At 40.4% G+C, this 15,055-nt stretch overlaps 1 long non-coding RNA gene across 1 annotated transcript in view; it reads right to left on the minus strand.

Moving 5' to 3' along the window:
• Positions 1 to 327: 327 nt before the first annotated feature.
• LOC114674886 (uncharacterized) overlaps positions 328 to 15,055 on the minus strand; it is a 298,888-nt gene continuing 284,160 nt past the window's right edge. Inside the window, exon 4 of the long non-coding RNA XR_013413144.1 lies at positions 328 to 2,658. This is a non-coding gene — a long non-coding RNA (uncharacterized LOC114674886). The remainder of the gene's footprint in view (positions 2,659 to 15,055) is intronic.

Raw genomic sequence — 15,055 nt, forward strand, 5'->3', positions numbered from 1 at the left:
GTTAGTCTGATAAGCTTCCCTTTGTAGGTTACCTTGCTTTCCTCTCTGTCTTTCTTTAACATTTTTCTTTCATTTTGATCTTGGAGTATCTGATGATTATGTGTCTTGGGGAGGATCTTCTCGTGGAGTATTTTACTGGGATTCTCTGCATTTCCTGAATTTGAGCATTGGCCTCACTAGCTAGGTTGAGGAAGTTGTTATTGGTGTTATCCTAAAATACATGTTTCAAGTAGTTTTCATTCTCCTGATCTCTTTCAGGTACATCAATCCGTCATAGATTCAGTATCTTTACATAATCCTGTATTTCTTGGAGGTTTTGTTCATTCATTTTCATACTTTTTTTCTGCATTTTTTTCTGCTTGTCTTATTTCAGAAGTTCAATCTACACTTTCTGAGGTTTCTTCCTCCACTTGATCTATTCTGCTATTAATATTTGTGATTTCATTTAGTGTATTTTTCAGCTCTATCAGGTCAGTTACATTCTTCTCTATACTGGCTATTTTGTCTGTCAGCACCTGCAATGTTTTATCATTATTTTTAGCTTCCTTGCTTTGGGTTACAGCGTAGTCCTGTAGCTCAATGAACTTCATCCCTATCTACATTCTGAATTCTACTTCTGTTATTTTAGCCATTTCAGCCTCAGCCCAGTTATGAACTTTTGCTGGAGAGATAATGTCATTTGGAGGAAAGAAGACACTCTGGCTTTTTGAGTTTTCAGCTTTCTTGTGCTGACATTTTCTCATCTTTGTGGGCTTATCTACCTTCAATCTTTGAGGTTGCTGATTTTTGGATTTTTTCCCCCCAATTTTAACAGGCTGGCCCCTTTTTCACATGGTTGCTGCAATATGCTAGAGTCCACTCCAGTCTCTAGTTGCCTCAGATGTTTCAGTACTTGGAGGTATCACCAGTGAAAGCTGTGAAATAGCAAAGATGGCAACCTTATCCTTCCTCTGGGAGTTTTGTCCAGGGATTTACAGATCTTTTGCTAGCCAGAATGCACTGGTGGGAGGTGGCTGGAGACCCTGGATGTAAGGTCTCACCCAGTCAGGACTTGGTTAAAAATGTAGTCTGGCCACATTTTCATAGAGCAGCTGTGCTGTGCTGGGGTTCCTCTTTAGCCCCTGGTCACCACAGACACTCTGAAGCCCAGTGGCTGGACCAGCTAAGTCAACCAAACAGCAAAGATGATGGTCTGCCTCTCCTCTTGGGAGTTCCATCCCGGGGAGGCTTGAAACCTCTGTCAGCTGGAGAACACCGGTGGAGGTAGTCAGAGACCCTCATTTGGAGGCTCCAATCAGTGATGAGGAATAGGGTCAGGGATCTGCTTAAAAAGCAATCTGGCCATGTTTTCATGGGGCCACTGTGCTGTTCTGGGGTACCGCTTCCATGCCTGGTTGACTTGGGCTCTCCAAAGCCCAAAGGCTGAAACTACTATCTCACCCAAACACCAAAGATGGCAGCTTGCCCCTCCCATCGGGAGTTCTATCTCAGGGAGTTTTTGAATTTCTGTAGGCCAAATAACACTGGCAGGGGTGGCTGGAGGCCCTGGTTGGGAGGTTCTGCCCAGTGAGGAGGAACTGGTTCAGGGACCTGCTTAAAGAAGCAGTGTGACCACACTGTCACAGAGCAGCTGTGTTGTGCTGGGGTACCACTTCTGCCCCAATTGACTTTAGCTCTCCAAAGCCTGCAGGTTGGAATTGCTACGTCACCCAAATAGCAAAGATGGTGGCCCACCCCTCCCTCTGGAAACTCTGTCCCAGGGATTTTGAAATCTCTGTCAGCTGAAGAACACTGGCAGGATTAACTTGAGGCCCCAGTTGGAAGGTCCTGCCTGGTGAGGAGGCATAGATTGATGACCCAAGTAAAGAAGCAGTCTTGCCACGTTTTGTTAGAGTAGTTGTGCTGTACTGGGGTATCTTTTTCACCCCTGTTTAGCTTGGGCTCTCCAAAGCCTGCAGCCTAGAATGGATAAGTTACTCAAACAATAAAGATAAAGATAATGGATTATCCATTCCCCTGGGAGCTCTGTACAAGGAAGATGCAACACTGCTACTGGTGGCTGGCTGGAATTCCAAACCAGTGGGTTTTATCTTGTGAGGTGCCATGGAAGTGGGTCCCACAGACCATTGCTGCACTCAACCCCCTGAATTCAGCCTCTTTCCTACAGCTATGTAAGGGGGTCTAACTTTCCTCTTTGCTGGTATTGCAGTTCCTTTTCCTGGAAGCCCAGGGCCAGAGTATCTAAAGCTCTGGAGTTTTTATGTGTGCCTGAGCAGATGCTCTGTTGATACTCCATGTAGTTCTGTGTGTCAGACTGAAGGTCCTGGGGATGTTTGTTCATAAGGGAACCTCCTGACTCAAGGGTTGCAAATATCCATGGGATAAGGGTGGTTTTCCAGGTTGCACATTCACTCACCACTTCCCTGGATGGGGGAGGTTCCCTTGGCTCCATGTCACTCCTGGGTGGGCTGTCATTCTGCCTTGCCTTTCTCTGTTCTCTATGGGTCGAGTTGTGCCCTTGATTAGTACCCAAGCAAGTACCTGGATGTTTCTGTTGAAGGAGCTGTATTTACTTTCCCTTTCCATTCCTCTCTGTGAGAGCCGAAAACCTAAGCTGCTTCTAGTCAGCCATCTGGGCCACTGTCCACTTCTTTATTCCTGTATATTTTAAAATAAATAACAGAGTGAAATTAGATTGTTTGTAACACAAAAAATAAATGCTTAAGATGGTAAGTATCACATTTACCTTCATGTAATTACAACACTTTGTATATCTGTATCAAAATATCTGATATACTCCGTAAATATATACACCTACTGGGTACAAAAAAGAATATTCAATTACATTTACTTCAAAGCTACCTTGTATACTTAGCCAAAAAGTGACATTTAGTGTATTGTATTACACATATTTATTCAACCAAACTTGCTAATTATTCAACATGCACAATATAATGGCATCAATATAGCCTAAGCCATAAAATGCCAGCACTATATAATGCCCCCATTTTGTCCATCACATTGTAAAATGTATTTATATATCTTCATTTCATTTCTTTATTTTCATTGATATATTTTTCCAGCTGTATTGAGGTATGAGTGATATGGATATTGTATATTTCAGATGTATGAAATAATTTTTAATATGCATATATTTTATGAAATAATCACATTAATCTAATTAAATTATCCATCACCTCGATTAGTTATCATTTTAAAAAATCATTAATTTTTACATTTTTAAAACTTAAAGTATAGCAGACAAATGAAAATTGTACATATTTATGGTGTCAAATGTGATGTTCTCATGTATGTATACATTGTGGAATTGCTACATGAAGCTAATTAACATGTTTATCACCTCACATCTTTACTTTTTGTTGTAGTAATATTTAAGATCTACTCTCTTAGCAATTTTCAAGTGTACAATGCATTATTATTAACGATAGTCCCCATGCTGTAAAATAGATCGCCTGAACTTACTCATCTTTAAATGAAACTTTGCACCCTTTAACCAACATCTCCTCATCACCCAACCTCACTCCTACCTGCTGACAACCACTATCCTACCCTCTGCTTCCATATATTTGATTTTTATTAGATTTCACATGTAAGTGAGACCATACAGTACTTATCTTTCTGTGTCTGGCTTATTTCACTTAGCATAAAGGTCTCCAGTTTCAATCATTTTGTTGCAAATAGCAGAATTTCATTCTTTTTAAAGGCTGAATTATATCCAATTGTGTTTATATAACACATTTTTTTTTTATCTATTTATCTGTTGACAGACTTATAGGTTCTTTCACATCTTGGTTATTGTAAATAATCCAGCAATAAACATGGAGTGCAGACATCTCTCCAAGATTGTGATCTTATTTCCTTTTAATGTATACCTGAAAGTGAGATTGCTGGATTATAAGGCAATTCTACTTATAATTTTTTTGAGGAAGCTCTGTACTGTTTTCCATAATGGTTGTACTTCTTTAAACTCTCATCAACAGTGCATAAGGGTCCCCTTTTCTCTACATTCTTGCCAACTCTTACCCTTGGACATTTTTTTGATAATAGCCATTCTAACAGGTAACAGGTGATATCTCATTTTGGATTTTGATTTGCATTTCCCTGATGATTAATGATGCTGAGCATATTTTCATACACTTGTTGGTCATATTTATGACTATTTGGGAAAAATGCATGTTTGGGTCTTTTGCTTACCTTTTTTTTTTCTTTTTTTTATTATCATTATACTTTAAGTTCTAAGGTACATGTGCATAACGTGCAGCTTTGTTACATATGTATACTTCTGTCACATTGGTGTGCTGTACACATGAACTCGTCAGCACCCATCAACTCGTCATTTACATCAGGTATAACTCCCAATGCCATTCCTCCACCCTCCACCCTCCCCATGATAGGCCCCTGTGTGTGATGTTCCCCTTCCTGAGTCCAAGTGATCTCATTGTTCAGTTCCCACCTATGAGTGAGAACATGCGGTGTTTGGTTTTCTGTTCTTGCGATAGTTTGCTGAGAATGATGGTTTCCAGCTGCATCCATGTCCCTACAAAGCACACAAACTCATCCCTTTTTATGGCTGTATAGTATTCCATGGTGTATATGTGCCACATTTTCTTAATCCAGTCTGTCACTGATGGACATTTGGGTTGATTCCAAGTCTTTGCTATTGTGAATAGTGCCGCAATGAACATACATGTGCATGTGTCTTTATAGCAGCATGATTTATAATCCTTTGGGTATATACCCAGTAATGGAATGGCTGGCTCATGTGGTACTTCTAGTTCTAGATCCTTGAGGAATCGCCATACTGTTTTCCATAATGGTTGAACTAGTTTACAATCCCACCAACAGTGTGAAAGTGTTCCTATTTCTCCACATCCTCTCCAGCACCTGTTGTTTCCTGACTTTTTAATGATTGCCATTCTAACTGGTGTGAGATGGTATCTCATTGTGGTTTTGCTTTGCATTTCTCTGATGGCCAGTGATGATGAGCATTGTTTCATGTGTTTGTTGGCTGTATGAATGTCTTCTTTTGAGAAATGTCTGTTCATATCCTTTGCCCACTTTTTGATGGGGCTATTTGTTTTTTTCTTGTAAATTTGTTCGAGTTCTTTGTAGGTTCTGGATATTAGCCCTTTGTCAGATGAGTAGATTGCAAAAATGTTCTCCCATTCTGTAGGTTGCCTGTTCACTCTGATGGTAGTTTCTTTTGCTGTGCAGAAGCTCTTTAGTTTAATTAGATCCCATTTGTCAATTTTGGCATTTGTTGCCATTGCTTTTGGTGTTTTAGACATGAAGTCCTTGCCCATGCCTATGTACTGAAAGGTATTCCCATAAATCTGCAAACAGGGACAATTTGACTTCTTCTTTTCCTAACTGAATACCCTTGATTTCTTTCTCTTGCCTGATTATCCTAGCCAGAACTTCCAACACTATGTTGAATAGGAGTGGTGAGAGAGGCCATCCCTGTCTTGTGCCAGTTTTCAAAGGGAATTTTTCCAGTTTTTGCGGATTCAGTATGATATTGGCTGTGGGTTTGTCATAAATAGCTCTTATGATTTTTAGATACGTTCCAGCAATACCGAATTTATTGAGAGTTTTTAGCATGAAGGGCTGTTGAATGTTATCAAAGGCCTTTTCATCTATTGAGATAATCATGTGGTTTTTGTCTTTGGTTCTGTTTATATGCTGGATTACATTTATTGATTTGTGTATGTTGAACCAGCCTTGCATCCCAGGGATGAAGCCCACTTGATCATGGTGGATAAGCTTTTTGATGTGCTGCTGGATCCGGTTTGCCAGTATTTTATTGAGGATTTTTGCATCGATGTTCATCAGGGATATTGGTTTAAAATTCCCTTTTTTTGTTGAGTCTCTGTCAGGCTTCGGTATCAGGATGATGTCGGCCTTATGAGTTAGGGAGGATTCTCTCTTTCTCTATTGATTGGAATAGTTTCAGAGGGAATGGTACCAGCTCCATCTTGTACGTCTCATAGAATTCAGCTGTGAATCCATCTGGTCCTGGACTTTTTTTGGTTGGTAGGCTATTTATTATTGCCTCAATTTCAGAGTCTGCTATTGGTCTATTCAGGGATTCAACTTCTTCCTGGTTTAGTCTTGGGAGAGTGTAAGTGTCCAGGAAATTATCCATTTCTTCCAGATTTTCTAGTTTATTTGCGTAAAGGTGTTTATCCTATTCTCTGCTGGTAGTTTTTATTTCTGTGGGGTCGGTGCTGATATCCCCTTTATCATTTTTTATTGCGTCTATTTGACTCTTCTCTCTTTTCTTCGTTATTAGTCTTGCTAGCAGTCTATCAATTTGGTTGATCTTTTCAAAAAACCATCTCCTGGATTCATTGATTTTTTGGAGGGTTTTTTTTGTGTCTCTATCTCCTTCAGATCTGCTCTGATCTTAGTTATTTTTTGCCTTCTGCTGGTTTTTGAATATGTTTGCTCTTGCTTCTCTAGTTCTTTTAATTGTGATGTTAGGGTGTCAATTTTAGATCTTTCCTGCTTTCTCTTGTGTGCATTTAGTGCTATAAATTTCCCTCTACACACTGCTTTACATGCGTCCCAGAGATTCTGGTATGTTGTATCTTTGTTCTCATTGGTTTCAAAGAACATCTTTATTTCTGCCTTCATTTCATTATGTACCCAGTAGTCATTCAGGAGCAGGTTATTCAGTTTCCATGTAGTTGAGCAGTTTTGAATGAGTTTCTTAGTCCTGAGTTCTAGTTTGATTGCACTGTGGTCTGAGAGACAGTTTGTTATAATTTCTGTTCTTGTACATTTGCTGAGGAGTGCTTTACTTCCAATTATGTGGTCAATTTTGGAATAAGTGTGATGTGGTGCTGAGAAGAATGTATATTACGCTGATTTGGGGTGGAGAGTTCTATAGATGTCTATTAGGCCTGCTTGCTGCAGAGATGAGTTCAATTCCTGGATATCCTTGTTAACTTTCTGTCTCGTTGATCTGTCTCATGTTGACAGTGGGGTGTTGAAGTCTCCATTAGTATTGTATGGGAGTCTAAGTCTCTTCGTAAGTCTCTAAGGACTTGCTTTATGAATCTGGGTGCTCCTGTATTGGGTGCATATATATTTAGGATAGTTAGCTCTTCCTGTTAAATTGATCCCTTTACCATTATGTAATGGCCTTCTTTGTCTCTTTTGATCTTTGATGGTTTAAAGTCTGTTTTATCAGAGACTAGTATTACAACCCCTGCTTTTTTTTGTTCTCCATTTGCTTGGTAGATCTTCCTCTATCCCTTTATTTTGACCCTATGTATGTCTCTGCTTGTGAGGTGGGTCTCCTGAATACAGCAGAGTGATGGGTCTTGACTCTTATCCAGTTTGCCAGTCTGTGTCTTTTAATTGGACCATTTAGTCCATTTATATTTAAGGTTAATATTGTTATGTGTGAACTTGATCCTGCCATTATGATATTAACTGGTTATTTTGCTCATTAGTTGATGCAGTTTCTTCCTAGTCTCGATGGTCTTTACATTTTGCCATGTTTTTGCAATGGCTGGTACTGGTTGCTCCTTTCCATGTTTAGTGCTTCCTTCAGGGTCTCTTGTAAGGCAGGTCTGGTGGTGACAAAATCTCTAAGCATTTGATTATCCGTAAAGGATTTTGTTTCTCCTTCACTTATGAAACTTAGTTTGGCTGGATATGAAATTCTGGGTTTAAAATTCTTTTCTTTAAGAATGTTGAATATTGGCCCCCACTCTCTTCTGGCTTGGAGAGTTTCTGCCGAGAGATCTGCTGTTAGTCTGATGGGCTTCCCTTTGTGGGTAACCTGACCTTTCTCTCTGGCTGCCCTTAAGATTTTTTCCTTCATTTCAACTTTGGTGAATCTGGCAATTATGTGTCTTGGAGTTGCTCTTCTCGAGGAGTATCTTTGTGGCGTTCTCTGTATTTCTTGGATTTGAATGTTGGCCCGCCCTACTAGGTTGGGGAAGTTCTCCTGGATGATATCCTGAAGAGTGTTTTCCAACTTGGTTCTCTTTTCCCCCTCACTTTCAGGCACCCCAATCAGATGTAGATTTGGTCTTTTTACATAATCCCATACTTGTTTCAGGCTTTGTTCATTTCTTTTTCTTCTTTTTTCTTTAGATTTCTCTTCTCGTTTCATTTCATTCATTTGTTCCTCAATCGCTGATACTCTTTCTTCCAGTTGATCGAGTCAGTTACTGAAGCTTGTGCATTTGTCACGTATTTCTCGTGTCATGGTTTTCATCTCTGTCAGTTCGTTTATGGCCTTCTCTGCATTAATTATTCTAGTTATCAATTCTTCCACTCTTTTTTCAAGATTTTTAGTTTCTTTGTGATGGGTACGTAATTCCTCCTTTAGCTCTGAGAAGTTTGATGGACTGAAGTCTTCTTCTCTCATCTTGTCAAAGTCATTCTCCATCCAGCTTTGATCCGTTGCTGGCGATGAGCTGCGTTCCTTTGGAGGGGAGATGCGCTCTTATTTTTTGAATTTCCAGCTTTTATGCCCCCCATTCCCCCATCTTTGTGGTTTTATCTGCCTCTGGTCTTTGATGATGGTGAAGTACTGATGGGGTTTTGGTGTGGGTGTCCTTCCTGTTTGTTAGTTTTCCTTCTAACAGTCAGGACCCTCAGCTGCAGATCTGTTGGAGATAGCTTGAGGTCCACTCCAGACCCTGTTTGCCTGGATATCAGCAGCAGAGGCTGCAGAAGATAGAATATTGCTGAACAGCGAGTGTACCTGTCTGATTCTTGCTTTGGAAGCTTCCTCTCAGGGGTGTACTCTACCATGTGAGGTGTGGGGTGTCGGTCTGCCCCTCGTGGGGGATGTCTCCCAGTTAGGCTACTCAGGGGTCAGGGACCCACATGAGCAGGCAGTCTGTCCATTCTCAGATCTCAACCTCCATGTCGGGAGATCCTCTGCTCTCTTCAAAGCTGTCAGAGTCGTTTGGGTCTGCAGAGGCTTCTGCTGCTTTGTTGTTGTTGTTGTTGTTGTTTAGCTGTGCCCTGTCCCCACAGGTAGAGTCTACAGAGACAGGCAGGCCTCCTTGAGCTGCTGTGAGCTCCACCCAGTTCGAGCATCCCAGTGGCTTTGTTTACCTACTTAAGCCTCAGAAATGGCAGGTGCCCCTCCCCCCACCTCACTGCTGCCTTGCCGTTAGATGGTAGACTGCTGGGCTAGCAAAAAGGGAGGCTCCGTGCGCATGGGACCCTCCTGGCCAGGTGTGGGATATAATCTCCTGGTGTGCCCATTTGCTAAGACCCTTGGTAAAAAGTGCAGTATTGAGGTGGGAGTTATCCAATTTTCCAGGTGTTGTGTGTCTCAGTTCCCCTGGCTAGGAAAAGGGATTCCCTTCCCCTTTGTGCTTCCCAGGTGAGGCGATGCCTGGCCCTGCTTCAGCTCTCGCTGGTTGGGCTGCAGCAGCTGACCAGCACTGATTGTCCAGCACTCCCTAGTGAGATGAACCCAGTACCTCAGTTGAAAATGCAGAAATCACCTACCTTCTGTGTTGCTTGTGCTGGGAGCTGGAGACTGGAGCTGTTCCTCTTCAGCCATCTTGCTCCGCCCCCTCAATAGCATCTTTTGCTTATTTTAAAATTGGGTATTTATTTTGCTATTTAGTTGCATGAGTTTTTTATGTATTTTGAATATTAACTCGTTATTGGATATATGGCTTGCAAATATTTTCTTTCATTCCTTAGGTTGCCTTTTTCACTTTGTTGATTGTTTCTTTTGTTGAGCAGAAACTTCTTGGTTTGATGTAGCTTTTCTTGTCCATTTTTACTTTCTTCGATTTTGCTTCTGATACTATACTTTAAAATTATTTATAAGAGCAATGTCAAGGAGATTTTCTCCTTTTCTTTTCAAGGAGTTTTTACAGTTTTAGGTCTTAGGTTTAAACTTTTAATCCAATTTGAGTTAATTTTTGTGTATACAGTAAGATAAAGATCCAGTTTTATTCTATTGCAAGTGGATATTCAGTTTTCTCAGCACATTTTATGAAGAGACTATCCTTTCTCCACTCGGTATTTTTGGCATCTTTTTCAAAGATAATTTGACCATATATGAGTCAATTTATTTCTGGTCTTCCTATTCTGTTTCACTGATCTGAATGTCTGCTTTTAACCAATTCCATACTGTTTCAATTACTATAACTTTGTAATATAGTTTGAAATCAGAACTATGATGTCTCCAGCCTTTTTTCTTCTTGCTCAAGATTGCTTTACCTACTTGGGATCTATCATAGTTCCATAAACATTTTAGGATTTTTTTTTCTGCTTCTGTAATAATTGCCATTGGAATTTTTGATAGGAATTACACTGAATCTTTAGAATACTTTGGCAAGTATGGATTTTTGATACTATTGATTTTTCTGAACTGTGAACATGAGATATCTTTTTATTCAATTTTGTCTTCAATTTTATCAATTACAGCTTTCATTGTACAGGTCTTTTACTTCCTTGGTTTAATTTATTTCTAAAGATTTTATTATTTGAATGTTATTGGAAATAAGGTTGCTTTCTTAATTTCTTTTTTGGATACTTGTTAGTGTATGTTAACACAACTTATTTTTGTATGTTAATTTTGTATCCTACAACTTTACTGAGTTTATTTATTAGTTCTAGCAGTTTCTTTTTGGTGGAGTCTGTTGCATTTTCTATATGTAAGGTCATGTCATCTGCAAACAGACAACTTTACTTCTTTTTGCTGTTTTGGATGCCATTTATTTATGGTTCTTGACTAATTGCTCTGGACAGCACGTCTAATATTGTGTTGAATAGAAGTGACCAGAGTAGGCATCTTTATCTTGCCCTTGATATTAGAGGAAATTATTTCAGTTTTAAATTTTTGAGTATAATTTACCTGTGGGCTTGTGATATATGGCCTTTATCTACTGAGGTACATTGCTTCTTTACCTATTTTGTTGAGTTTTCTTTTTATTATGAAAGGATGTCTTATTTCATCCTTTTTTTCTGCATTAACTGAGATGATTATGTGATTTTACCCTTATTTTATTTTTTTGGTTTCTTGTTTATTTTTGAGATGGAGTCTCACTCTGTTGCTGAGGTTGGAGTGCAGCTGTGTCGTCTTGGCTTGCTGCAACCTCTGCCTCCTGGGCTCAAGAAATCCTCCCATCTCAGCCTCCTAAGTAGTTTAAACTACAGGTACATGCCACTATGCCTGGCTAATTTTTGTATTTTTAGTAGAGATGAAGTTTCACCATGTTGCTCGAGGTGGTCTTGAACTCCTGTACTTAAGCAATCCACCCACCTCAGCCTCCGAAAATGCTGATTTTACAGGTGTCAGCCACTAGTCCCAGCCTAATTTTTATCCTTATTCTTTTTTTTTTATTGTACTTTATGTTCTAGGGTACATGTGCACAAAGTGCAGGTTTGTTACATATGTATACATGTGCCTTGTTGGTGTGCTGCACCCATTAACTCGTTATTTACATTAGGTATATCTCCAAACACTATCCCTCCCCGCTGCTCCCACCCCACAATAGGCCCTGGTGTGTGATGTTCCCCTTTCTGTGTCCAAGTGATCACATTGTTCAATTCCCACCTAAGAGTGAGAACATGCGGTGTTTCGTTTTCTGTTCTTGCAATAATTTGCTGAGAATGACGGTTTCCAGCTGCATCCATGTCCCTAGAAAGGACAGGAACTCATCCTTTTTTATGGTTGCATAGCATTCCATGATGTATATGTACCGCAATTTCTTTTCTTTTTTTCTTTTTTCTTAACATTTAATAGGAAATGTTTTCATCATATCTAGATTTCACAAAAATGCCACTGCTTCTTTATTTTGCAGGAATAAGGGATGTAAGCACCATGCCTACTCCATACCAAGGGAGGACAGGCACTGAAGAGAGCTGCATATGTTCTATCATACATATTGCATGTCTCATCTCCCTTGTCACGTTTTCTCTGAAGCAGTAAAGAGTAATGAAAAAACTTTGAATATAAGAATAATATTTGTGACAATGACAACATTCTGGACATTGACTCTGTTAGAGTACTTACAATAAAGTCACATGGCCATGGGGAAATTTCACACAATTACATTCACAGAAATTTGCCAAGGTGTACAACTAGTTTGATCCAGCTGTTCTTCTCACGAATAATTATCAAGCCGGAATATCCTAAAGCTAGCACAAGCTACCATTTAACCAAAATATTCAATATTTAACATCGAATTTAGAATTTCATAAATAAAAATAATTACTGTAAAAGTAAAATAATATACAGTGTGTATATTTGCATGCTGAAATGCATCACGGTTACATGTTAAAATTCAGATTCCAAAACATCCTTATCAAATGAAATCATGTCTTGAAAGTTGAGGAGAAATATAAGAGATCTAAGCACAAGTAAATCTCAGCCATTTTCAAGTACACCTAGGTCTTCAGTACTTTAAGAACTGCCTCTCAGTGCAAAGTGGAAAATGAAAACCAGCTCCTGCATATTGATTGTAGGTGATTACAATTGTGTTAGAACTTTTATTGGACTTTTTTTAAATGTTTGGAAACAAATACTATATAATGTTTAAAAAGTTATGTTTTTAAATTAGTACAAGTACATCATTAAACACTTTGGCATTAATTTCTAGAGTGAATATCTCAGTCCACTAAAGCATTTTTTTAAAAATCTTTACCTTGGGGGCGGAGCAAGATGGCCGAATAGGAACAGCTCCAGTCTCCAACTCCCACCGCGAGCGGCACAGAAGACTGGTGATTTCTGCATTTTCAACTGAGGTACTGGGTTCATCTCACTGGGAAGTGCCGGACGATCAGTGCTGGTCAGCTGCTGCAGCCCGACCAGCGAGAGCTGAAGCAGGGCGAGGCATTGCCTCACCTGGGAAGTGCAAGGGGGAAGGGAATCCCTTTTCCTAGCCAGGGGAACTGAGACATACAACACCTGGAAAATCAGGTAACTCCCACCCCAATACTGCGCTTTAAGCAAACAGGCACACCAGGAGATCATATCCCACACCTGGCCGGGAGGGTCCCACGCCCAAAGAGCCTCCCTCATTGCTAGCACAGCAGTCTGTGATCTACCGGCAAGGCAGCAGCGAGGCTGGGGGAGGGGCGCCCGCCATTGCTGAGGCTTAAGTAGGTAAACAAAGCTGCTGGGAAGCTCGAACTGGGTGAAGCTCACAGCAGATCAAGGAAACCTGCCTGTCTCTGTAGACTCCACCTGTGGGGACAGGGCACAGTAAACAATAACAAACACAGCAGAATCCTCTGAAGATACAAACGACTCTGTCTGACAGCTTTGAAGAGAGCAGTGGATCTCCCAACACGGAGGTTGAGATCTGAGAAGGGACAGACTCCCTGCTCAAGTGGGTCCCTGACCCCTGAGTAGCCTAACTGGGAGACATCCCCCACGAGGGGCACTCTGACACCCCACACCCCACAGGGTGGAGTACCCCCCTGAGAGGAAGCTTCCAAGGCAAGAATCAGACAGGTACACTCGCTGTTCAGAAATATTCTATCTTCTGCAGCCTCTGCTGCTGATACCCAGGCAAACAGGGTCTGGAGTGGACCTCAAGCAATCTCCAACAGACCTACAGCTGAGGGTCCTGACTGTTAGAAGGAAAACTATCAAACAGGAAGGACACCTACACCAAAACCTCATCAATACATCACCATCATCAAAGACCAGAGGCAGATAAAACCACAAAGATGGGGGAAAAGCAGGGCAGAAAAGCTGGAAATTCAAAAACAAAAGAGCGCATCTCCCCCGGCAAAGGAGCGCAGCTCATCACCAGCAACGGATCAAAGCTGGACGGAGAATGACTTTGACGAGATGAGAGAAGAAGGCTTCAGTCCATCAAATTTCTCAGAGCTAAAGGAGGAATTAGGTACCCAGCGCAAAGAAACTAAAAATCTTGAAAAAAAAGTGGAAGAATTGATGGCTAGAGTAATTAATGCAGAGAAGGTCCTAAACGAAATGAAAGAGATGAAAACCATGACACGAGAAATACGTGACAAATGCACAAGCTTCAGTAACCGACTCGATCAACTGGAAGAAAGAGTATCAGCGATTGAGGATCAAATGAATGAAATGAAGCGAGAAGAGAAACCAAAAGAAAAAAGAAGAAAAAGAAATGAACAAAGCCTGCAAGAAGTATGGGATTATGTAAAAAGACCAAATCTACGTCTGATTGGGGTGCCTGAAAGTGAGGAGGAAAATGGAACCAAGTTGGAAAACACTCTTCAGGATATCATCCAGGAGAACTTCCCCAACCTAGTAGGGCAGGCCAACATTCAAATCCAAGAAATACAGAGAACGCCACAAAGATACTCCTCGAGAAGAGCAACTCCAAGACACATAATTGCCAGATTCACCAAAGTTGAAATGAAGGAAAAAATCTTAAGGGCAGCCAGAGAGAAAGGTCGGGTTACCCACAAAGGGAAGCCCATCAGACTAACAGCAGATCTCTCGGCAGAAACTCTCCAAGCCAGAAGAGAGTGGGGGCCAATATTCAACATTCTTAAAGAAAAGAATTTTAAACCCAGAATTTCATATCCAGCCAAACTAAGTTTCATAAGTGAAGGAGAAATAAAATCCTTGACAGATAAGCAAATGCTTAGGGATTTTGTCACTACTAGGCCTGCCTTACAAGAGACCCTGAAGGAAGCACTAAACATGGAAAGGAACAACCGGTACCAGCCATTGCAAAAACATGCCAAAATATAAAGACCATCGAGGCTAGGAAGAAACTGCATCAACTAATGAGCAAAATAACCAGTTAATATGATAATGGCAGGATCAAGTTCACACATAACAATATTAACCTTAAATGTAAATGTACTAAATGGTCCAATTAAAAGACACAGACTGGCAAACTGGATAAAAGGTCAAGACCCATCAGTCTGCTGCTTTCAGGAGACCCATCTCACACGCAGAGACATACATAGGCTCAAAATAAAGGGATGGAGGAAGATTTTCCAAGCAAATGGAGAACAAAAAAAAGCAGGGGTTGCAATACTAGTCTCTGATAAAACAGACTTTAAACCATCAAAGATCAAAAGAGACAAAGAA

Source organism: Macaca mulatta, chromosome X, assembly GCF_049350105.2.
Source record: "Macaca mulatta isolate MMU2019108-1 chromosome X, T2T-MMU8v2.0, whole genome shotgun sequence".
Taxonomy (NCBI): domain Eukaryota; kingdom Metazoa; phylum Chordata; class Mammalia; order Primates; family Cercopithecidae; genus Macaca; species Macaca mulatta.